The following is a 25,930-nucleotide window of genomic DNA, read 5'->3' as shown; positions in this document are numbered from 1 at the left end:
ACTTTCATATCTCAAAAGCAGACTTAATCCTGAACCCTCTTCAATCCACTGCTTAAAGCTCATAGCAGAAAACATACAAAATTCACGGAAGTAAATTAGTTCATTTTTACAGGACACATTTTATAAAGTGCCAATACAGTTGGGGACTTAGACCATAAAAACACAAAGTACTATTTTCCTCCAAACATTTCTCCCACCAGCTAAGGGCAGAGTTCATTCCTGGGATTCACCTTCAAAATGTTATCTCTATAATATTCCCACTTGAAAAGCCTTAAAATAGCTCTTTGCCCCCCTTCCCCTCCCTTCACACACACCTCTCTCTTACCTCTGTGATAGACAGAACAGACAATATGTATCATATTTTCAAATATATATAACATTACATAATAATTTCCTTTCATATACAAAAAGCAAGTATTTCTTTAAACTTTGTTCCACTCACTCTTAGCCTACAATATTATCAAATACTGAAAAACCATTAATTGGAAGTTATCTAAATCTACAGTCATTTTAACTTAAAATTTTTCACTTGGAATTTTACCCAAGTTTCTGACCAATTCTAACAAAACGTGATGGTCTCAATGGTTACAAAATTAGCTCCAGCAGTAGTCTGGGTTCCCACAAGTGAGAACAAGCATGTCACAGAATTCCACTCCTCTCTCCACACAAGTGTGCGGTTTGGAAACACTACAGTCCTGGTCTTTCCCCCTTCTCAAGCCGGCCCAGGGGAGTGGGAAGTGAAGTTCGCATTCCGGTACACCTGCATGCTCTACTTCTGTCTCAGACCCACACCCTTGGGATGCCGGCAATGATCTTCTCACTGCTTTTAGCTTAGTGCAGAGGACACATATGACAAATCCTTTGGAATTTTAAACTATTCCTTAACAACAACCTACAATTTGCCAGATTTGCTTTTTTTCTTTCCTTTTTAAAAATTTAACATGATATGTTGATTGCTTTTTGACTGTTAAAAAAATAGTCCTCATGGAAGTCTATGACATTATTTACTGTATGACATTATTTTCTGTATCTATGAAATATTTCAAAACTTAAAGTGAAAAACATTAAGTCACAGGAATTTCCTTTCATATAAGAAAGGAAATCACCCATCGACCCACCATCCAAAGCAAACCATTAACATTTCCTTCCAGTCTTTTATTTAATATAACAAAACAGGAGCTATAGAGTATTATACAGCTTTGTATAGAGATTACTTCCACTGAACACTATATTGTTAGTATTTTCCCATTTCAGTAGTATTCTTCCAAACCATGATTTTAAGCACTACATTGAATTCCATCCTGTGCCTGTGCCATAATTTATTTCATTATGCCCCATTTGCTTTTCCACTATTATTATTGGTAAGAAAATCCTTGTTTAAAATCCTCTGTCCTTATTTTTAATTCTTCCTTTATGTTACAAAGCTACAAGTGAGATTTCAGTTCAAAAAGAATAAACATTTAAGGTTTCAGATATATACCTATATCTGTATACAGGTATATAGATATACACACACACTAACTTTTCAAACTAAGTTTGTATTAATCCAAATATCCTTCCAACAGGTGCTGCAGAGCTCCTATCTCAGCGTCCCAGAGAGAATTATCTACCTACCCGCTTAAGTGGAAAAATTAACCTAATTGTTTTAATTTGTGTTTCGCATTACTGGTGAGTTTGAACAATTTAATATACTTACTGGTTTCTTCTTTTATGAGCCATCTGTCCCTAGCCTTTCCCCACATACTAGGGTTTCACTATTTTTTTATTTGTTAAAAATAAATGTTATTCAGGTTTGCCTTTCATATTACAGTATTTTGACAAGACACATAGGGACAAGTTTAATACAGACTGAGTTTAGCATTAAATATCTAATAGATTAGTATTGTTTACTGGAATGTATCTTTTCTGAAAAAGTCAAATTATTTATTTGAAAGAAAGCAGAAAAGTGAGACAAAGCAAAATTTCCAGCTTTAACAGTAATTAAAATGTCCTGTGGTGGGCAGTGGATTAACTGAAACTTTAATAAAATCCTCTTTGCTAGGCAGCACCATTATCACCATTATGCAGATGAAGACACTGAGGCATGCTGGAGCCAAGGCAGTTTGCCCACGGCCGCGCGGCCAGGGCCTACAGCTCAGGACCCCGTATCCAGAGGCCTCCCATCAGCCACGCTAGCCCTGACCTGTCTCCTCTAACTCCATTAAGGGCTCTGCTAGAACCTCAAACAATGTATTTGAATACAAACTGATTCTCTTCCCAACCAAATATCCACCGTTCCCCTTAACCTGTCTGTATCTCTCACGATGGCCAACCATGCTGTTTGTCATCGTCCAAATTTGGCACCTTTATCACTTCATGTCCTCCTCCCCATGGAGATACCCTGGGTCTCGTCCATTCACCCCACAGACAGGTGGCCCGGGACTGAGCCTTCACAACCTTCCTCCCATCTCTCCTCACCCTCTCCCTCTCATTCCCATGGCCACCACCGTAACTTGCTCGCTTAACGTCTGGACCCCCTAATCACCTGTTTTCTGTCTCCTTGCTTCTAGTTTCTTCCTGTGCCACTGTATTTTGAACATGGCTGAAGTGTTGTATTACTTACATATCTTACCATCACAGAATTTTATAAGTTAACAGGCCCTTAAAATCTAAGTGCCAAATCTGGTCCATTGGCAGTCACTGCCTACAACACTACTGAGGACGTTACTGAGGCGCTACCCAGCTCTGCAGAAAAAGAGTGCCCTGACTCCTCTCCAAGTCTGCGGGGGCCGAGGGGGCGGTGCCCACGAGCCACGTTTCACCCCGACCATGATTTCACCCGGGATCTTCATTTTCTCAACTTAGATCAGAGACCGGAAGTCACACGTCCAGTCAGAAAAGACCTTTTATCTTCTGTGTACATACACAGAGTATAATCTATACAGGAGATTAAAAAGTCCTTGATTCAGGAACTAATTTTTATTCAACTTTAATTTAGCCTACATCCTAGCTCAACTTCAAGCCCTAGCAAGAGAAGGTAGCCAACACTTACTTACTGGATCAAAAAATTTATATATACATATATATTGCAAAGTAATCTTAGAGTAGCAGCAACGAGAGAACATTAGTATAAATGCTTCTTAGTAAACAGAACTGTAATTAACACTACTTTCAAGAACAGGAACCTGAACTGACAAAGGGTTTCCGGTAAGTGGTCTTATTCAGCCTGTGTTAATCAATATACATATTCTACTGGTAATACAACCTTTTAAAAAATAAAGTAAGGTAACTTTTACAAGCATTTCAAAAGGGGTCAGCGGCTTATACAGTTTAAGCAGTCTAAAGAGAAAGTAATGGAAAGGGTATCGACTGAACACCTACCATATGCTTAGCACTACACACAGCTGTCTCACAACTGTATGAGTACGATTAATTCGATTTTACCGATGAGGAAACTGTAGTTCTGAGAGTAATGAACTAGCTCAATGCTAGGCCCTAGCTCTGGCCACATGTCTAGTACACAACAATAGCATCAGGACTCAGCCCAGGTTTGTTTGACTCCAAAATCCATGCTGTTTCCAAACTAAGCAAAATTTTTCTGCAATGTCAAAATCATTCTCACAAGCTTTAAAGGATAAAACTAGTTATAACTTACTGAAATTATGAATGACTATTCATCAAAAGAAACCACAAAGAGTTTCTTTATAAGAAAAAGAAACTCAAACTGGGAGGCAAGTTTTGCAACACATATAATCCACACAGGATTAGTAAGCAATCTACATAAAGAACTCCTACAAATCAATAAGGAAAAAATCTAAAAGGCAAACAGGCAAAAGACTGAACAGGGACCTCCACAAAAGAAGGAAACCAAATGGCCAATAATGTAAACAAGTACTTAACCTCAACAATCAGGGAAACTGCAAATAAGAAGCACAATGAGCTGACTTCACAAATGGACATTTTGAAGTTTGGTAAACGATGGACTTGCAGCCATGGTTATAGAACAACAGCAACACGATACCCTACTACTAGTGGGAATACAATTGGTATAATCACTTCGGAAAAGTTTGGCATTATATAGTAAGGTTGATGATGCACGTATGATCCAGCAAATTTCATTGCACAGTGAAAGACAGAGAACTTGTGTGTGTGTGTCTATCTCCACACATGTACTAAGAGACATATTAAGAAACACTCATAGTAGTCCTTTCCTAACAGCAAAAAATTGGAATTAAACAAAATGGCCATCTACAGTGGATGGAATAAATAAGCCATAGTGGAATACTATACAGCAGTGAAAATGAATGGCAGTGGAAATGAATGAACTACAACAACAAAATGAATGAATTTCAGGGATATAATATTAATCTAAAAGTGTACGTCTCAGAAAAATAAATAAAACATAATTTCATTTACATGAAGTTCAAAAACATACAAAATTTAAGCATTTTTAAAAGGAAAACCTATCAAGAAGAGCAGAGGACAAGAAGCACAAAATTCAGGACAGTGGTTGCTTCAGATAAGATGACAGAGGGGCACTTAGGGGTCTCTGAATGCATGGTAAGGTTCTTCTTGAACTAGGTAATGGATGCTTGAGTGTCCACTGACTTGTGATTCTGTCATATATCTTTTATGTGCATTATTCTGTATGCACAGATTACCTAATAAAGAACAACTTTAGGAAAAGAAGGGAACAGAAGGGCAGGATATTGAATATATACTCTAAGAAACAGCTGATGGCAGAGAATAAGACATGAGGGGAGCAGAAGGAGCAGAGGGGACCCTGGGCTTCCTGGACTCCAGCTCTGCTCTCTCAAAACCAGTGCCTTTGGGGACGGGGTGTGGAATTATTTATCAACTTTAGAAAGGAACCCCCAAAACTGATTAGTCTAAAAAGCTATTATTAATAGGACTATTCCATTGAAATATTAAAGAACTTCATAAGTCTTTCTGTGTTAAATAAATTACAGTGGATGAATCACTTTCTTCAATACCGCTTAGTGACAGAAGGGGAAAAATCTGTTGATACTTGAGCAAAGGAAAAGACAAAAAGTAAGATACAAGAAGGAACTTTTCGATATAGAAGTCCCTTAGATGAAGAAGTAGAGCAGTTTCTCAATTTAATGTGCATACAAATCACTTAGGGGTCTTGTTAAAATGCAAATTAAGATTGGCTAGGTCTGGGTTGGGGCCTCTAAGAATCTGATTTAAAATAAACTCCCAGGAGATCCTGATGTCTGTGGTCCACGAATCTCATTATGACAGCAAGGGACATTATGAAAATGCCTTTTCCAGTGATGTTTAAGAGTAAAAGCATGGGTGTATCTCATTGGGATAGTTTAATTTTACTCACCAAAGTAAAGAGATTGATGATATTGTTCCTACATGTGAACATGGACACAGGTCAATTGTTATCAGAATAATCAAGAGTACTAAACTAGGTCTTTGCAAAGAAAAGGTGGTTTAAGAAACAGCAAAGACTGAAAACTGGTAAGAAAAATCCATGAGATGTTTTACTAACTTCCATAGACCTACGGATGTATCACTTCCAGAGGAAGTACTGGCTTTTTCCTTATGGAAAAATGGTTGACGTTTCCAATAGTCTCTCAGAAAGAAACCAGGACTACCATAAGGAAATCCATAGAACATTAATTAGAGCCCTGTTATAAAGCAGGTGATGGTCAGTGCCCAGTATAATTCAAGGACCATCACATTACTGCATGTAAAAAAAAATGGCTTTAAAATTCTAAGACTATGCTCTTAAAACGAACAGTTTATTTCAACAAAAATCACATCGAATAATTTCTGCTCATCGTATCTATGCTTGTTTAGTAACAGTAAAATCCTCCCATCTCAAAGCGGCCCTTCCACATGTAAAGCCATACTCCCATACAGCAAGGCAAAATAACCACTCCAACAAACTCTTCCAACGAAGCGCTGTCAATGCCAAGTTTCTGCCAGGGACGTGCCTCAAGCAGAGCGTGAGGTCTTTCTCTCTGGCTCCTACAACACCTCAGACAGTTGTTACTATTCTCACCCAAGAGATCCTCTTCACAGAAAGCCTGCACAACAGGAGACGACCAAGTGACAGCAGTTTCTTCACTGTCCCAACACTTTTCATTCTCTCAGATGAAAGTTTTGGTCAGTCCAGAGATGACGAAATTACAAAGAGCTTAACCTAACAGAATTCTGCACCTGGTGTTTAAGTCGGAACAGCTAAACCTCCTGTGACATCAACACAGGATATTTTCTTACAACATGGTAAATCCAAAACGTCTGGATAACCCATGGGAACAACACTCCCAAACATCCCTATGCAACACTATTTTATACAACCAGCACAACAATGACGCCCAGATCCAAAGAGTTCTGTATTTTAATGGCCCTCCTTTAAAACTCTAAATAATGCACATAAACCACATAATCTGCACTCAGTTCTACTTTGCAGAGCCACCATGAAATCAAATGCCACCAACCTGGATTCACTAGAGATTAAAAAAAATAAACGTAGACACGCCTGGCCTCTGAAACAGTGCCCTTCCCGTCCAGTACACTAGCATACTGAATTCCCTTTTTTACCTATACACTTTAGAAGAGCCCAGGGTGACATGAATCTCATTTGCCATCTCACACTGAATAAATGAACTGTAGAAGTGGCATTTAGAAGGGCCTTTCCCTGAATGCTAGCCCAGACTAAATAGATGAGACCACTGGCAACCATCTCCTTCTGACCAGATACCAGCCTCAGAGGCCTTGGTGGTCTGCCCTTCTCACCCCCCTCCCAGGCCACATCCGCAAAAGATATGTATATAAAAGATACATATAAACAAACATAAATGTCGGTTATCATCATAAGCCCATTAGTCATGACTAATTTGGCTATCTGAATCTATAAAAGTCTGAACACCAATCCACCAATAATCTTGACATTCATTCACCTAATAATCCCTAATAAAACATCCAAATATGGAATTGTATTTGATTTATAGAAAAAGCAAACGATGAAAGCAAAGCAAAGCAGGTTAATCATTAACTATCCATCAAAAATATAAGTTCCTTTTAAAACAACCTATTGAATGTTTGTATTTTTAGAAATGTCTCGGGGACCTAAGAACTAAAATAGATTAATCATTTCATTTCAAAAGATGGTTTCCTGTAGGCAAAATTCATATTCTTAGTATTAACCAAAGACAGAGGTACTGTAACGTCATAGCTTTGAAGCTCCAATAAACATCAACTTCTAATACATTAAGAAATCGATGGATAGTTGGGTTGTGGTTAAAAATTACGGGTGACCCACAGAAAGACTCTGCGACTTCCAATATTGACTGCACCACTGGCTCCGCACATCACTGGTCAGCGTCCTTCCTCCAACCCCTCCCTACGGCTCAGGTCCCTCGGTAGGAGATCAGATTCCCGTCCGCAGCTGCAGGCAGGCTCCCTCTGCCCGCATTAGCGCTGCAGGGCGCCCCTTCATCCACGCACAGCCCAAAGGGCAGGGCGGGAGAGAGCACGCCAAAGAAAAGAGTCCCCCTTCAGAGCTAGGTGACCTGGTCCTCCAGCTGCCAGGTACAGATAAAGCAGCATAACGAGGTAGAAGCAGCTACGAGCCTCGGCCAAGAGCAGCCCCGGGCCTGGGTGGGGCCGGGCGGGGGCCGCAGGCGCCGAGTAGCCGTGCCAAGCCCCGCCAGCAAGAACCCAGGGAGGCTGCGATACTGCTGCATTGTGCTGCATCACGAAGAGGACACCGTAAGCCATCCATCTTGCCAAAAAAAAAAAAAAAAAAGCATATCCCCGCCCAAATAAACCCACCGAATCCATTTTTCTCCTCCGCCAAAGCACCCTCACACTCGCCTTCTCACTATCTGGCCTGGCTTTTGCCTGGAAGAATAATGGACATGATTTATGTACTGATCCCCACAACACTCCCCCTCTCCATCTGGATGGCAGGCTCTAGGCATCTTTCCTATCACAAAAACAAAGGGAAGGCTCCCCCCCCAAAAGAGGGTCAAGGGCGTGGTGTGAAGGGTGATGACCAGCGGAGCTCCCAGCCCACCACCCCAAGGACAGGGCCGAAGGGTCCCCGCGCTGGTACAAACCTGTTGAAGAGAGGGTAGCAGGAGCTGAAGGGCGGGCGCAGCGGAGGTTCTGCGCCCGCAAGCGGCTCACGCCCAACCCTAGGAGAGTGGGGACCGAGGGAGGGCGGGCGTGGAGGGGGGAGCGGGCGCGAGGATAGGCGTTGGGGGGGCGGGGGGGGGTAGCGCAGGGCCGCCGCCTCGGGTTCAGCTGCTGCACCGCGCAGCCGGGACCACGCCTGGCCGCATCCTCCGTACCGTTAGGCTCAGAGCCGATCCTGTCAACGCCGCCTCCGCTCCCACCAGCAGAAGTAGAAGGAGGGCACCCGAAAATACAACCTCGCCGCTGCCCACTCCGCCCCACCCCCGCGCCAGGGGCCGCTGAGTCCGGCTGGATGGACAGGGCGGCGGAGGCAGGGAGGAGGAATTGGCGCCGCTGCGCCAGGGATGGGGCTGGGCTGCCGCGCTGCAAACCGTGGGTCTGCGGCTGTCTCTCGCGGGGCCTGCCGCCCCTGACCCGCAAAACCCGAGTACTAATAAGTACAGGAGACCCGGGATCCCCGCGCCACCCCTGCCCGGGCTCTGCAGCCTCCCCGCCCCCACGCCACTCCCCGGGCACAGGGCAGCGGCGGGGCAGCGGCGTTCTCCCGGCCTGGGCCCGCGCCCCTCCTCCCAGCCGCCCGCCCGCCAGGCGCCCAGGAGCCAGCCTGGGAGGCAGCCCCAATGAGTTGGCATCTTCCTGCCTCAGGCCCCCTACCTACCTCCCGCGGATAGGGGGGTGGGGGCGCCGGGGTCCCGTCCTCCTCCCGCTCCTCGGCTGCCAGGCGGGTGGGCCAGGAGGCGACTCCGCGGGGCTGTCCGCGGCTGGGGCCGGGGCTCACAGGACGGGACCGGTGGGCGCTGCTGCGCGGGGCTGCGCGCTCGCTCCGGGCGGAGAGGCGGCCGAGGGAGGGACTGGAGGAATCTGCAGCCTGCACGGCAACAGCTGCACTGATTCCGGGGGCTGGGCTGGAGCGCTGGGCGGAGGAAGGAGGGGAGGGAGCAGTCCAGGAGAGGGCGAGGGGCGGGGAGAGGGAGCGCGCGCGCGCACTCGCTCTCTCGCGCGCACCCTCCACCCTCTTCTCTCCTCCGCTTCCCCCTCCCTCGGTTCCTCCCTGTTCCTTGCTCTCGGCGTCTGCTCGGAACCCCGCAGCCGCCCACCCGGCGCCTGCTCCGCTAGCGAGCCGAACCTCGGGCGCGTCCACGCTCTCCCCAGCTCAGCGCCCACCTCGCCCGTGCCGCGGGGACCGGCCGGGCTAGCTTGTACAGGGTGGGCACCGCCGCCTCCGCTACCCCGGCAAAAGGACAATGGGGGCTTTGTCCCCACAGCCCAGCCGGCGAAGGGCAATTTCACGTTTAATTTGAGGCTAATTCGATTATCGCCGTGGAAAGGGGCAGCCTAATTTTCTACGTGGTTTGTGCAGCCTCTTCGCCCGCGACGTTTACGTTTGGAAGGCGATGGAGAGAATGTTGAGGGAGGTATTAGAGCGTCATTTGATTTTTTGGTTTAGATCTAGGTGGTGGTGCCTGGTAAGTTTTGTCCCACCTGATGAAGAGCGATGGTGTCCCCTCCGTGGGAAACCTTGGGAGACGAGGGGAGGAGGGCTGTTCCTCGGCGAAGTCAAGATCTCTTTTGTGAGTGCTTTTTCCCACCACTTCCCTCGGGATAGCTGGGAACAGATGCTACAAGTGGTCCGTCCAACTCCTGCGTCAGGCCCAAACGCTCACTTTCAGCTGCAGCGGGTGCTCTTCCTGAGCCACTCCTCGCGAGGGGACGCCCCGGCTGCAGTGGAGGTGCCGAAGGCTTGAGGGTTTGAGTTCTCCCCTTACCCAGATACCAGGAGATGACACCGGACGTTTTCCTCATGGGCCAGCGCCCCTTCTCAACCATCTGGCCCACCCCATCAATCCCCCAAGCTATGTAGAAATTATGGAACCAACACTGCTGGGGAGAAAAGATGGTGTCTGGTCATGACCACTGCTAGAAATGCTCTTTAGAAAGCAGAGTCTGGAGAAACTGACTTTCTGCCTGCTGAGTAGGTGCCCAGTGGGGTGTCACTGTCAGCTTCAGAGGGAAGAGGGCCCTTGGTTGAAAGCCCCAAGGCCTTTCCCCTAAAGATCTGACCCTCAACGCCTGAATAAAAAACGAAAATAAAAGTCGAAGTTTAGATCGTGCTTACATCTCAAATCAATGGAACGGAGGCTTGCTGGGTTTACATCTTTCTGTATTTTTAAATGAAAATTTAAAAGTAAAACTAAATTAAATTATATCACCAATGCAGGAAGATGATTCTTCCTCTTAGGCCTTCTTTATCAGTTTGAATGTTTGTACCAGTGTTTACATTTGATATATATGAAAAAAATGAGGAAGGCAAATAATTTGAACATTTTTCTCAGGTTGATTAACACAGCCAGGTGAACTCTGGCAGGGCTCTTTGTGTACCGCACGTAGCAGGCACTTAGGAAGTGCTCGAAAAATTTTTGTGGAATTGACTTGAACAGAGCCAGCATGTAAGTGGCTGCCCTCATTAGGTAACACTGGAAATCACTAGGAAGGACAGTTGTTTTCACTTATTTGGGGGCCTGGCCCCCAGCACCTCCCCACCCACAATGTTAATGAAATACCAAAGAAAACAATGACGGTACTGGGAAATGCCCTTGTTTACATTTTCCCAGTGCTACTCTGAAATGGTGACTTCTAAGTGCTGCTTTTATCACAGATAACAGTACTTGAATAAATATTCATTTGATGGATGAGTCACCTCCCCTACCCCATTCCACTCACACATACTTTTAAAATTTTGCCTTCAACAGGCAAGGGCCCACACAGCCTTAGCTAGGTACTCAAGTGAAGTGGCAGTTCAGTATTCCAAAAATGTGAAAGACGAGGATTCAGAGTTTCACTATAAATACCTGCTCACAATTTCAAATGCTTACCTTTTGGTGGAAAAAAATCGTCATCCAGGAGAGCCCAGTGTACCACGGAACAGAAAGAAAAGTAACAGGTCAAAGAAAAGACATTCTAACTCTGGAGAGATTATTGGAGAAGACATATATCTCTGTGGAAGGCAAGAATCTAGAAAAGATAAAAAGCCTTAGTAATGATGGTGACTCAAAAGGATTGTTCTCCAATATCTCAGAAGCAGCTTTGCTGAAGTTTATTATCCTTAAAGTAGACTCAAGGTTGATTTAATGGAACTAAACTCTCATGTCTGTAACATACTTCTCTCCATCTTTTAAAGCATGCAATTATATATGGCTTTGTTTCCCATAGAAATAGTACTTTACTACAAAATCTTTGCAGATATAAAGGACCTTCAAACTGCAGATATAAAGAACCTGTTAATAATGATCAGAAGTAGCAACTATAAAATGCTATCCGGTTTTCAAAGTGCTTTAGCAAATATAATATTTTTCCTTCTGTCAGTTCTGTGGGATACATATTAACCTGATTTTATAGATGAGGAAACAGACCCCGATGGGTCAGATGAGTTGCCCAAGTTTAGTTACACAGCTACTAAAAGCCAGAGACATTTGTTTAGAAGCTGGCGTATCAAAACTGTGTCTCTGGGCATTGCGTCTTAGTTATTAAAAAGTAATTCTGTTTGCACGATGAAAGAAGTTCCGGTGATGGATGGTGGTGATGGGTGCACAACAATGCACTTAATGCAATTGGCTGTACACTTAAAATGGTTAAAACGGTAAGTTTTATGTTATGTATATGTTATCACAACTTTTTAAAAATTCTTAAAATAATTCTGAGTTTAGACCTTTAGAAAAATAGAGTAGATGCACTCTTCCTAATGCTTCTTCACTTAGCCCACTTGTTGGTTATACAGTGTTCACTCCCTCTGTGTTGTAAGCATATTGACCGACGTCCATGGCACACAGAACACACTCCCCAAGGCTATACTCTGCTACACCTGTATATCCTGGCTTACTTTAGTTGTGGTATGTATCTACCAAGTCAGGTATGTTGGTTCCCAAATTTGTTTATTCCAGTTTTACTTGTTATAAGTGTACTTACTATAATTAAGCATTACATAAACCAATTAATTATGAGTGTAAAAGGAGAGTTCTTTCTGTGAAAACTAAGTTGCATGTTCTTGAAATGTCTGACTGAAGGCTAAAAATATTGCCATCAGCCCTGGCTGGTGTGGCTCAGTGGATTGAGCGCCAACCTGGAAATCGCAGGGTTGGCAGTTCGATTCCTAGTCAGGGCACATTGCTGGGTTGTTGGCCAGGTCTCCAGTGGGGGGTGCATGGGAGACAACCACACATTGATGTTTCCCTCTTTCCCTCCCTTCCACTCTCTCTCTAAAACTAATAAAGTCTTTTTTAAAAAAAAGTAGAGAGGGATGCAAATCATAAAAACCTTGAAATATTTTGCGTCCAGGTTGCTTTGCAAGTGTCTCTAAGTTCTTAATCAACTTAAAAGAAAAAAAAAATTATGTATCAGAATGCTGTGGCTTGTGCAAAAAAGAACTGTCCTTTCACTCAGTAAATAAGTTCAAAGAAACACTTTGTTTATCAACTGATTAGCTGGTTAATATAGATTTATAAGTTTCAAGTAAAGTAAAATTTCAAAGTATGTCTTTTTCCAGATATAAAGCTGTCATTTTTCTTTTGAAATGTGCTTTGAGGATTAGGCAATGAATTGTTAGATATGACACCAAAGCATGAGAAACAACAACAAAAGATAGAAAAATTGGACACCATCAAATTTAAAACTTTTGTTCCTTAAAAAACATTATCAAGAAAGTGAAAAGGTAATCTACAGAATAAGAGAAAATGTTTGCAAATCATACATTTGATAAGGGTCTAGTATTCAGAATAAATAACTCCTACACTCAACAGCAAAAAGACAGCTCAATTCAAAAATGAGCAAGAGAGTTGAATAAAATTTTCTCTAAAGAAGATATGCAAATGGCCACCAAGCACATAAAAATATGTTCACTGTCATTAGTCATTAGGGAAATGCAAATCAAAACCACTATGAGATACCACTTCATACCCACAATAATAGTTCAATTATTTTTTTAAATGGAAGAGACCAGATTTGCAGTGGGGATAAGGGATTCGGTAAAGACGGTCAGAAGGTACTATACTGAAGTTGTGAGTAAGTGGTAGGGATGTAAGATACAACATGGTAACAGTAGTTAACACTGCTGTGGGCTTATATGAAAGTAGTTAAGAGTAAATCCTAAGAGCTCTCATCACAAAGAAAAAATTTATTTTATTCCATATGAGATGCTAGATAGTAACTAAACTTACTGTGTAATCATTTCATGATGTACACAGGTCATTATGCTGTATACCTTAAGCTGTATGTCACTTATATCTCAATAAACGGGGTGGGGTGGGGTGGAAAATAACAAGTATGGTGAGAATCTGGTACATGCTGGTGGGAATGTAAAGTGGTGCAGCTGCTGTGGGAAATAGTTTGGTAGTCCCTCGAAAAGTTAAATATAGAATTATCACATGATCCAGCAATTCCACTCCTAGCTATATGTCCAAAGGAATTCAAAACAGGTACACAAATACTCTTGTACACGAATGTTCATAGTAGCACTATTCACAATAGGCAAAGGGTGCAAACAACTCTAATGTTCATCAATGGTCACATTGATCAACAAAATGTGTGGTATATCCATAGAATGCAATACTGTGCAGCCATAAAAGGAATCAAGCACTGATGTGTACTGCAGTGTATTTGTACATGGTACGCTCACGGTAGTATACTTAGCATACATACACTTAGCATAATGAGAAAAAGCCAGACACCAGAGGTCACACATTACATGATTCTATTTATGTACAATATCCACAACAGGTAAATCCATAGAGAGAGACAACAGATTGGTGGGTGCCAGGGGCTGGGTGAAAAGGAAGGGAAGAGGATTAACTTTACTTAATTTCGATTTAAAAGTTGATTATTGGTTCAGCTATTAGAAAACTTTTAAGTATGTTTAGAACAACTTGGGTTTTTGAATCTACTTGTTTTAACTGTGAATTTTATAAAATCTACATACATAACCAGATTCAAAGACTTAGTTTAAAACAAGGAATGTAAAATATCTCACTTTTTAAAATATCACTTACATGTTGCAATGATACTATCTTGGATATAATGGATTAAATAAAACCTATTTTTGAAATTAATTTTACCATGTATTTTAATTTTTTCAAATATTACTATTGCAAAATTTAAAAATTATACATGTGGCTCACGTATTCCTATTGGACAACTTTATTCCAGACACTGTCACCGGAGCCTCAGTAACAGGAGTCCTCACTATTCAGGAAAACTGAAGAAAAGCAACTAGAATTTGGAATGTGCCACTGAGCAAGACTCCAGTGTGAGGTCATTTCCCACTTCCAGGCTCCCCATAGTGCCTCCATCACAATGGCCTTGGTCTCTGTGGATAGGAAGCCGTGGTGCATTTCTGTGAGCAGAAGGCAGGCACGGCTCATATTTTCATGACTAGTGTCATTCTTTTGGAAGTCCGAAGATGACCTTGGCAATGACAGATTATCATTGCCTCAAGATAAACTACCTACCACCCCCAACCTCCCAGTTTGACATAGTTTGCTAGCCTATGTAAAGGATTCCAGAAGTGGGCCAGAGTCATGCCTAGAATTCATTCAAGAAATTGCAGAAATTCATAGGCTGATGGGTGAGGAACAATGAGAAAAAGAAAAATCACTTCCCCAAGAGGAAAGTTTAACATGTAGCTGGTCTGAGCAGAAAGCCTTCAGTCTGGGTTGAGTGGTTAGATCTTGCCCCCTTGTCATACTTCTAATGCTGGTACAACATATCATTTCCCATTCCATGCCCGTGGATGTCGCAGGAGTGGGGATGCAGGGTCACAGCATAAATGTTACATGTCATTCTCAGAGGATGACAAAAATACTAACACCATCTGAACATTTGCCATGGAGGCAATGAAATTCTTGTTTACTTCTCATGGTTGGCAGGCTGGTTTTTTCTCTTGGGCTTTCGTTTATGCGTGGGCTAGAGCAAGCAAGGTTTAAATTTTAATCATAAGCCTTTATTTAAGACTGAGATCGGAGCCCTTAAAGAATCACAAAAATGAAGAAATGCTTGCTAAATTTCAGTTAATAAGAATTTCCACTACACAAGATACGAGGTATAATCATTGTAATCGTTTTAATATTACTATTTTCACTACTCATATCTATCTCTAGGCACTCTGCTAAACACTTCACCTGTCCAGCAGGTCCTTAAATAACATCGTCTCATTCGATGTCACTTCATTATAATGTTGATGAACTTAACTACTGTTTACGGCAATTAGCCTACAGTAAAATTGGTTTCATTTCAAGTCATGGTAGCCACAGTTCCAAGAGGGCGTCAGTGTCCTGAAGTGAGGATTTACTGTACTCATTTAGTCCTCACAGCTAATCTTTGTGGTGCTTACAACATGAATCCCATTTTACCAGTGAGGAAACCGAGGCACCAAGAGGCTGTGTCGGTCGCCTGAGGTCTGACAGCTAATAAGGGATAAAAACTGATTTCAAACCCAGGACACCAAAGCTGTTTCCAAAAGCTTGAAAAGGAAAGTAGGACTAGCTTTTAAAGCAAACATAAGATACTCAAGATATGTGGCCAAAGGCAGACTTAAAAAAAAAACAAACCTGGAATAGTTTTAATAAAACTTTAAAAAGATATTTTTAGGTGAAGGCTGTAAGGATGTAGCTAAGTTTTAAAAAGTTTTAAACACCTGGATTCCTTTGTGCTTATGTTTCAAAGTTCACCCAACATGAAAGTCATCCGCTCCTTAATAAGTGCTGCCAATATGGAATAAGAAAAAAATACTTTAAACAGAAAATCCCCCTGTGTTTGGTGAACAGAGCCGTATTGTTATTTGTTTTTTGAAGGGGACAGGAGATGGGGGTAGAGGTGGGGTATTTGTTTTTATGAGGACTGCTTTTGAAAAGCCCTTCTGAGGCCTTCCCAGGAGCAGCCAAGCAGGAGTGCTGGGGTTTGATGCAATTCATGCTGATTAAGTTTGGGCCTGTCTCAGCTGCAAGTAATTTACACGCTCAGGATTCTCTCCAAAGAGGACCTTGGACCACAGCAAGCTGAGAAAATCATGCACTGGATTTCTCATTGCTTTGGGACTCTGTGGTAGGAACAAAAAATATGTATAGACCTAAGTTTCTTAAGGTGGTAGGCTAACTGAATTTGAGAAGAACCTGGTATTTCACCCATTTGGTGGGAAGATTTATGGGATCTGAGGAGTAGATCCTATGGGAAGGTTAGGAAAACTATCTGAAAGCTTTCTCTGAATTGCATGTTACAGTGATGTAGGCGCTCCTCTCTTTCACCATCCTTACGAGAAGATCAGAGCTTTCTCCAGTCGTGTTTCTCTGTTAATTTGCCCTCCAAGAGGATATGAGAATTTGCTAGACTGACCCTCCCCTTTTTGTCAACCAAATTCTCCCAGATTCTCCAGAAAGAACAGGGGTGCTGATACCGTAGCCCTTCGACTTTCACAGGATCACCAGCTCCAGCCCAGGTGGGTGGAGGCCTCTGGTCTCTGAGCTGCCTGCATCAGATGGCATGAGCTGGAGAATCAGTGTGGCTGGCCTCAGTAGAAAACGTTGGGAGCATCTTAGCTGCCAAGATTTCACCTTTCCAATGGCAAGTGTGCCACAGGGATTCATACCCCAGTACAAAGCTGCAGCAATAAATTAGTAAATCTACTCCTTAGTTCTTTCCTAGGTCCACTGAAAACTGAAAACAAGCAAGATAAACTTTTTTTCTTGTGAAAAATACTCATTGTCACAATCAGAGGTTTCACTCCAATTTTAGCATTTTCCTTTGAGTAGGCCATTAAATATATTCACATATTGATTTAAAAATCAAAACAGTACTAAAAGGTTTGCATTGAAATTCTCATTCTCACCCAGTGCCCATCACCCCATACCTCACCCCAATTCCCTATAGGTAAACACTTCTTAAAATTTCTTATGTATTCTTCCAGGGTACCTGCCCAGTGGCTCCTTAGACACATAAACAAAATCAAATATATATTCTCTTATTGCTTCTCTCCCTTTATTATACAATAGGTAGCATACCACAAACAGTTCTGAACCTGCTTTTATTTATTTATTTTTTTGCCCGCAACACATCCTAGAGATCTTTCCTTATCATAGAATGTAAGCTTCCTCCTCCTCCACCTCCTTCTTCTTTGTTCCAGCTGCAAAGTATTCCACTGTTTACCGCACTTTATATATTTGGGTTATTTCGGTCTTTTGCTTTTATAAGCAGTGCAATCAAAGATTTCTGATCAGAGATTTTATGGCTCCGACTTTGTTCCTTGCAGTCACTTGCAATCCCATGCACATGTATATGGCTGCCCAAGAAGCATGTACTCGACCTGCAGGAAGGTAGAGATGACAGAGGCTTTAGAGCTGATCTAATCCAACCCACTCTTTTAAGAAAGAGGAAACCAAAGATCCTGTGAAGCGACTTGCCCAAGGTTACAGGGTAGTTGGCTTGCGACCAGAGCCCAGGTTTCCTGGTTCCCAGCCTGAAACTGTCCCTGCTTCGTATGACGCAGAACAGTAAGAACAAGAGGGCTCCTTAATAATGCTCATTCTCATTCACAGAGCTGAGGTGGACATACCTCCAAATTCTTGCAAAAACATGCAGAATCACAATAGACTTATCTAGTAGTTTTGGAGTTGGTTGACAGTGATCTCTTCAGGTATAGGATAGGATTGACTACTGGACGTTTTTTCCTAAGAATTTTTTTGTAATAAATTAGTTTGCCGCTGCTGTTACTGTTATTAAAATTTGTTTTTTTAGTATAAAGCCCAGGGTCCTTCTTTTACCAATTGCATTATGACTGGAAGGTAGAATATTTAGGATATTTATCAGTTTATTTTTGCCATAAGCCTATAGTAAGAGGAACTCGAAAGAAAAATACAAATAAAAAGATGTGTTCATTCACATCTCTCTTAGGCCCAATGAACAATATGTAGGGATGCAAATGCTAGTGGAACAGGTTGGAAAATAGAACCGTAGAGGAAAATTGAGGATGATGCTAATTGCAACAAAATACAGATCCATCTCTAATCTGATTAGCTATTGGTATAAATGTCTTCCTTAGACACAATATAACACGAACCTATGCTTGTTAACATGTACATATGGCTTGAGAAACACTGGAACGTTTCTCAAGTACAGGTAATTGAGATCCCCAACCGATGAAACAGTGAAAAGGTTCTCTTCTTAGGAATCACAGGAACTGGGACTCTGTACAATTTTGGTGGCTTTTTGGTTACAGAGGTGGGTCAAAATTCGGTATTCAAGACCTTGGGTGGAGGGAAACCTGAGATGGGTGTCCTGAATTGTTAACTTTGGCAGCACTCTCCCTGTGAGCTCAGACAAATGACCTCATCTCTTGTGCTTGTTTTTTCTTTTTTTTAACCTTCCAATTTCTATTCTTGTTCTTTTATTTCCAGAGATACTTGTCATCTGAAGCTTTAGGGATTTCGCATGGGACGGTAGATCAGGACCAAATCCAGGAGAGAGAATGAGACAGACAGACAAGTCCCTGGAGGAAACACCAAGTTTCTACAGAAACTTTGTACTGCTTTTTATAATTTTTTAATCCTCACCTGAGGACCTTTTTTTTTTCATTGCTTTTTTAGAGAGAGAGCAAGGGAGAGAAGAAGGGAGAGAGAAACATATGCGTCCGGACTGGGGCAACCCAGGCATGTGCCACAACCAGGAAATCGAACTTGCACCTTCTGGTTTATGGAACAACGCTCCAACCAACCAAGCCACACTGGCCAGGGATGTTCTAAGTTTTATTAATAATGGTGTTTCATGTGTTGGACCATTTCTTACACATTTATACATTTCCCCTGACCCTTGGAAAACTGAAGTCTTTATGAAACATTCCATGAATGATCATCAGTGTTATGTTCTCCTAAAAGAACTGGGACCTATTTATAAACCACAGGAAGCTGTTCTTGCCCAGGACACAATCTGAGTAAGTCATTTGAAAAATGGGAAGCACTGTCAGTCATCCATGTGTTTTCTCTATTTACTATTTTCCAAACTGGCCTTGAGAGTTACTATCTCTGTACCTGTGTCCATGCTGTTCTATCAGGTTGGGATATGCCCACCCCCTCATTCAAATCCTCTCCTTAAAGGTTCAGCTCAAATACTGTGCTTTTTTTCATAGAAATTTCTTTACTTTTTGACATGACCTTGCCATCACCCTTACCCCCAAACCCAGGAATCTCCTTTTTTCTTGCAATCATGAGTCCCTTGTAGCTCCTACCACATCACTCAGCACTTAAATTCTACCCGATATTGTTCTCTCCTTTTCGCCATTAACACAAACCTGGGTTTCCAGAGAGAATGCAAACTGTGACATGAAAAATCAAGAGCATCCGACACAGAGCTGAGAGCATGAACAGCACCTAGGGTTATCGGTATGGGGTGGTGGTTTTCAAGTGACCTAAAGCCAAATGAAAGAAAACCATAGAAACCGAGTGTGAAAATAAACAGAAGTTGACCTACTGTGGCAGAAGTTAGGCTAAAGAAGTGGGCTGGACCCCCACCTCTCTGAGCAGGCTCTGTAGCAGCCCTAGGGCTCCTTCCCCAGTACCTGGGCTGCCTCGTTCAAAATGTGTGCATTCTCACAGAGTTTTTCTAAGGAGCTCGTGTTGACCTGACCCATGGATCACCACCTAGGCAGTTGGAGAACTCAGTGTGGCTGATCAAGGGCAGTCTTTTTGGCCATATTCCCCCATTCCTTCGGCACTAGCATATTCCACCAGGAATGCCTGCATATTTGAAATTCTGGTGTTCCTATCAACTCAAACTTTCAATCAACACAAATATACTCTTCTTCCCCATAAACACATTTCTTTCACCTTCATACTCTCCGTTAAATGCAAGGAAACAGAATAAACAACACTGCTGGTGGTACTTTCAATGGCGTAAGATACATCCCATTCAGAGCAGCAGAAACAGAGAGAAGAGTGGCTGTATTGCCCACTTTTTGGTCGCTCAGCACTCCACCCCCAGCACTGAACACACCTCCAACGCTGACCCCCGGGGCTGCCTGTTTTTCCTGGTTTCACACTTGCTTTCTCGTTCTTCCCTGGTCAGACTTGATATTGGACCAACAGTAGGTTTGTCCCTGACTTCACACCCTGCTGACCTTGAATGTGAGGATCCAGTTTTCATTCCAGACCCTAACTCAGGCGCAGTGCTCTTTGCCGTTGTTCACTGACCGGTGGCTCTTCCAGGTCCACTGATTCTGGCCATGTCAGCCAGTTCAAGACACCAGGCCCTGCCAACACGTAAAGGATGAGCCACTCTGGCAAGCTGGAACCTGGGGCTATTTTCCAAGAGAACTTCTCGCCTGGCCCTGACATTTCTGTGCGATAGCGCATTTCCATTCAGTCCTAAACCCTTGACTTAGCAACCCCAACCTCAATAGCCTCCTGACTTGGCACTGTACAGTTCTTCCAGCTATTTAGACTTGTGCTGACCTCTAACCCAGGGAGCTTTGTGTCCCCCTGTGCCCTTTAGAGCCCTTTGCCTGCCCTAGCCCCCAGTACCTGCCCCACAACAAGGAGCAGTCACACCCTCACAAGCACCAATTTGGGACATTCCGCTGGCCCCTGGTGAGTTAGCATGAGCCAGTCCAGGAAATTGTTCTGGGAGAGGGGCTTTTGGATTTCCTTAAATGCATGGTGTGGGTCAGGAGATTATTCTCTGAGGGAAATATAAAATACGGGATGTGAGCCTGGAGTCTCAGTCCAGTCAAGAAGGAGGTACACACATTTTATAAAGGAAAAATGATTTAATCTCCTTCCCATCATTATGTCAGATGAGATAAGGCCTGCTGGGAGCGTGTTACAAAGGAAATGTTTATCAGGAGGATAAATAAAGGATTTAGGATTTTTGTAATTCATCTTCCGTAATCACTCAATTCTTTTTTGTATTCATTTATATATATATAAGTATATATATGATAGAAATATATATATTAGATAATTAGATAAATATATATATTATATATATTATATATATATATTAGGTAGAAAAATGTGTTGGCTTGAACGTCTAGTGCTTTCTTATGTAATAAAAAGGACGAGCAAAGGGCATGTCTTGGTTCGGCTTGGACTCAGCAGACGGCCTGCATGATTCACTAGGAGTTGGAGGCTCTTTGCCCCTGGAGACTGATTGTCGTGCAATTGCTCCTCAAATGTTAAGCCTATTTCCGCGCAAAGGGAACATCTCCAGGCAGACCATCATTCTGCCTCGTCTATTGTTGATGTTTAACAAGTGTTAAATAAATCTTTATGCTTTTATTGTGAGAGCACTAAATTTGAAGGCAAGATTTCCAAAAGCAGTTTTCCTTCTAAATGATCATGGGTACACCACCGCGCCCCATGTAGGTCTCTTTTGCTCATCTGAAAAATAATGAGGATCGATCCCAAGTAACCTCAAAGATACCCTCCAGTTTTGAAATTCCCCAGCTTAATGATGAATCCTAGTTGGCATCCAGGCATGATAAGCCAGGTAAGATATTCTAAAATTGAATATATTGGTATCCCTCAGCAATCATAGTACTAATTAGAGTTTTTGCTTCAATAGTCAGTCACCTTCCTCTCCTATAAATAACCAAAATTAAATGAGATAATATATCCATAGGAACATCTAGCATGGAGGGACACAATACATTTCAGTGAAAGGGGCATTTCCTATACTTGCGTTTCCCAATACATAATTCTAGAAATCCTCTTCTTTCACCTAGATTTACCTAAAAAGGCAATCCTAAAAAATATCCTTTATAATGATTTTTTAAAAATTCATTCAGGCTTCAATCAAGGCTCACAAATTGCACTTAGTTGTCATTTCTCTTTAGTTATTAATTATTTTTCATCATCTGGAAAAGGCTTTATTTAAATTAACGTGGCACAGAAAGACATCACATATCAACCTCAGCAGTCCAGACGAGACAGCCTTAAAGCGAGCGACCGGGTCGCTGGGTTTGAAGAATTACAGAAACATTGTGCTGCTCAGTCTGGAGGCTCCTCCCTTCCTGGGAGTATCTGGGGCAGCGCAGATAATTTTGGTGGGATAAGCCCGGGGAGCCAGTTCCTTTCAAACCTATGCCCCTGACCAGCTTGGGGGCTATGAGCACTCCCTTCCCGGTCTCCTGGAGAAATAATCTCATCTGGGAAAAAGAATAATCTCTCAGAGGGTTGCTGTGTGGTTTAGATGAGATGGGTAGGGGCTTGGCTGGCCCACAGTAGGAGCTGAAAGGATGCCAGAGTCCCCTCTCCAGGGTCTCTAAATATACCCCCTAAAATATACATTTCAGTGAGTCTTTTGGTCAAAATCTCCTGACTCTAAGAATAAAGTCAACATTCTTCTGTTTGGCATTCAAGCCCCTCCAAGACCTGACATCTGTGTGTCCTTGTGCTGTGACTTTTCATGTTCCCACCAGGAGGGAGCAGGTAACTCTTGGAGCTCCAGCCCCTGCTGTACCCTCTCTCTCATGTCGCTCACCAAACACACTACCTTGTTACTGTCTCGGCACCTTTGCTCCGTGGCAGACAGGCCTGAGTTTAGACTCTCCTCTGTATCATCGGGTGCTAAGCAGTAAATAACCGAAATCAGTTCTGGCAGATTTAAGCAGAAAAAGGATTTGCTAAAGAGGAGAATGAGTCACCCCCGGAATTGCTGGAGAACTAGACTGGGAGGCAGTTGAAAGCAACAGCTGAAAGTAATAGCAAGCATTAAAGGAATAGCAAGCTCAACTCAGAATGACGAAAACGAGGAAATTCACTGTTTCCTGTAATAAGCTCAAGTCCAAAGGCAAGGCAGCTACAGGGATGATTAATTTAGGGGCTCTATGATGGAAGCCTAGGACCCAGGTCTATCTCGCTGCTTTTCCCAGCCCTCCTGTGGTCACAACGTGGCTGGAGCATTGAGTCTGCATGCAGAGGAGACCCCGGCTCTGGTTAGGGTAAGACATTTCTGGAATTAAGTGAATTTCCCAGCATTCCCGGGCAGCCCTCTCCTTCTCACTGGCCAGGTGGGCATCCCATGCCTAGACCTAGACATGGACCAATCATTGACAGGGGTGTGGACCAATCAGATGGCTTGTCTATAGCAGGTGGGAGAGCAGATTGGTGCTGCCAGTCCTTTGGAAACAGGCTTGGCAGGGCCGGCCCAAGGTGGGTCTTTGCATCCGGCCTGATCCGGCAATGCACTGCGCAGCGAGAGCCACGTGGCGGAGTCATCTGAACACCTCTAGGCTCACTTGCAGAGCCGGGTGCCCCTCGACCTGGAGGTGAAGGAGGCAGCTATGGAGTACTCACCCAGCGGAGTGCTGTGTGGCAGGGGAAATAAACAAGTGTAGCTTGTGCAACCAAATGGATGAGCTTAACAATAGGATATTACGAGAGAAGGCATGTTTAAAAGATTATAAAATGTATAAGCATGTTTTACTTCCTACAAATCTAAAAAGAAATCATAATTTTTGACAATCACGCTGATGACACGTCTGCCTATGGAGGGAAGCAGGGGAGTGATACAGCTGGGTCCAGTCAGGGCGCCCTGGGGTTGCGGGTCGGGCAGACCGACCCCCAACCCCGTGCTGGACCCCATTTCCAAGTCGGTGAAATGGAGCTGACTGCCTCCTACGTGGGTCATGGTGAGGACGCCGTAAGGCCAGGGGGGTGCGTGGCCTCATTAGTTATTTTTAATCTAGAACAGTCTCTCTCTCTTTTTTTTTAAATAATATCAATACATTTAAGGAATCCAGGCTGGTTATCTTGTAGAATATCACAAAATCTGGATATATGTGATTGTTTCCTCATTTTGAGATTTAGGTTTAACATATTTGGCAAGACAACTACTTAAATGAGGTCCGTACGATTATTTCTTTAAAACCACTTTTATTTTACCTTTAACATGTAATCAGATAGTGCAGAAACACGTAAGGTACACATGGAAAGTGCTCCAAGATGCACTTAAAGCTGTAAGCAGTATTTACATTTTAGCGTATGTGCCATTAGATTTTTTTCCTCTGCACATAACAAAATGAAACCATATCATTTTTGTAACTTGCTCTTTTTAATACTTGTTGCCATATCTTGGAACACGTTCTATGTGGGTATATGTACATCTACCTCATTCTTTGTAGTGGTTTGTGTCCAGTGTTTAGCTATTCTTTAAAATTGAATTTATTGGGGTGACATTAGTTAATAAAATTGTATAGGCTTCAGGTGTACAATTCTATGATACATCATCTACATATTTTATTGTGTACTCACCACCCCGAGTCAGCTCTCCCTCCATCCAGTTTTCAGCTACGAGGAACAGTGTTGTACCCGCCACCCACGTACATTTGTCTCTGTGTTCTTGTGTGAGTGTTTCTATGGGCTACGTAACTGGAAGTAAAATTTCTGAGTCAACTTTGATATTGTAAAATTACCAACACAAAACACCATATCCATTAATATGCTCACCAACAGGTTATGAGAGTGACTGTTTCCTCATATCTTAACCTGCTGTTACCGCTCTTTTTGATCTTTGCAATTGGAAGTGAAAATTGCTATCTCATCATCATTTGAATTTTTAAACAAGACTGAAGTTTAATGTATCGTTGTATGTCTATTTCCTAGTCTTTTCATTTTTATGAACTATCTGTATATATCCTATGGCTATTTTCCTGTAGGATTGTCTCTTTCTTATTGATTTGTGAGACTCAGCTCCATATTGAAGAAGTTGGCCATTTCTTTCCTGTATGTATAGTTTGTCCAGTTAATTGGAGCACCTAAGTAACATCCTATGAAACTGTTCCAAAGAATATACCTAACTTAGAAAAAAAAGCATTTTAGATCCTTCTTTTTGAATTTTCCATATAGCGAATAGAGCCAGGGCACCTACTTGATTTAAAACCATATGTGTAAATAAAAATTATGTTATATATTCACACCCATACATGTGTATATTGTATGTATAATTGGGAAATGGTTTTAAAAAATATTTTCTCTGTTGTAATTTTCTTTCAAAAAATAAATTGTATTAATATACTTTAAGGTAAGGTTCTTAAACTTCTTTCAAAAAGTAAACTGTGTTAACAGGCTTTAAGGTAAAATTCTTAAACTTCTGGGCAATTGTTTTGAAGTTGGAAATAGGCTATAGATGACTAAAGCCCATGTCCACAGCTGGCCAAATCTTTTTTTTCCCTCCCATATGACTGTACATGGTTTGGAACCCATCACTCTGGAAGGTCTCAGGAAGCTCTGATAAGAAGGGTATCTTCACAAGGTGGACTCTGTCCACTTCCTTTTCTTCCTCCTTGAACTGCTGCGTTCAAGTCCATGGCTGCTCACTGGCAGCCTGCACATGGCACTCTTAAGTGCACTGTGAACCTAAATTCAATCTTTAGAAATCTTCCCAAACAACTATGACTCGCAGACCAAAGTTTCTCTGTTTTTGTTTTGTTTTTCCTATCCCAACCAAGTTGGATTCCTTTTTTCATAATTTGGATCATGTCATTGCATTTCATATGAGCAAAATTGTCAGTTTCTGAGATGCCTAATTTGGTGATAGTGAATTATGTTCAGCATTTTTGCAACATTCTCCTTAATCATCTCTCCCATTTAACTGGATGCGCTGGCTCTGTGCCTGGTACAAAAATTAAAGATTAGTTAACCGATGCACTAGTTACATTGCCACCAGCTCAATTCAGGATGCATGATTAACTCTCTTACCTCCCCTAAGTGCTGCCTTCACTCCTGTGGCCTAAAAGTAACAT

At 42.5% G+C, this 25,930-nt stretch overlaps 1 protein-coding gene across 1 annotated transcript in view; it reads right to left on the bottom strand.

Moving 5' to 3' along the window:
• The window catches only part of SPTBN1 (spectrin beta, non-erythrocytic 1), a 188,591-nt gene extending 179,548 nt beyond the window's left edge, over nucleotides 1-9,043 (bottom strand). Inside the window, exon 1 of the mRNA XM_053924713.1 lies at nucleotides 8,816-9,043. The gene's annotated coding sequence lies outside the window, so the exon portion shown is untranslated. The remainder of the gene's footprint in view (nucleotides 1-8,815) is intronic.
• Nucleotides 9,044-25,930: the final 16,887 nt, after the last annotated feature.

Source organism: Desmodus rotundus, chromosome 5, assembly GCF_022682495.2.
Source record: "Desmodus rotundus isolate HL8 chromosome 5, HLdesRot8A.1, whole genome shotgun sequence".
NCBI classification, from domain to species: Eukaryota; Metazoa; Chordata; class Mammalia; order Chiroptera; family Phyllostomidae; genus Desmodus; species Desmodus rotundus.
The sequence above is the reverse complement of the archived record's forward strand: the minus strand, read 5'-3'. Positions and strand labels throughout refer to the sequence as shown.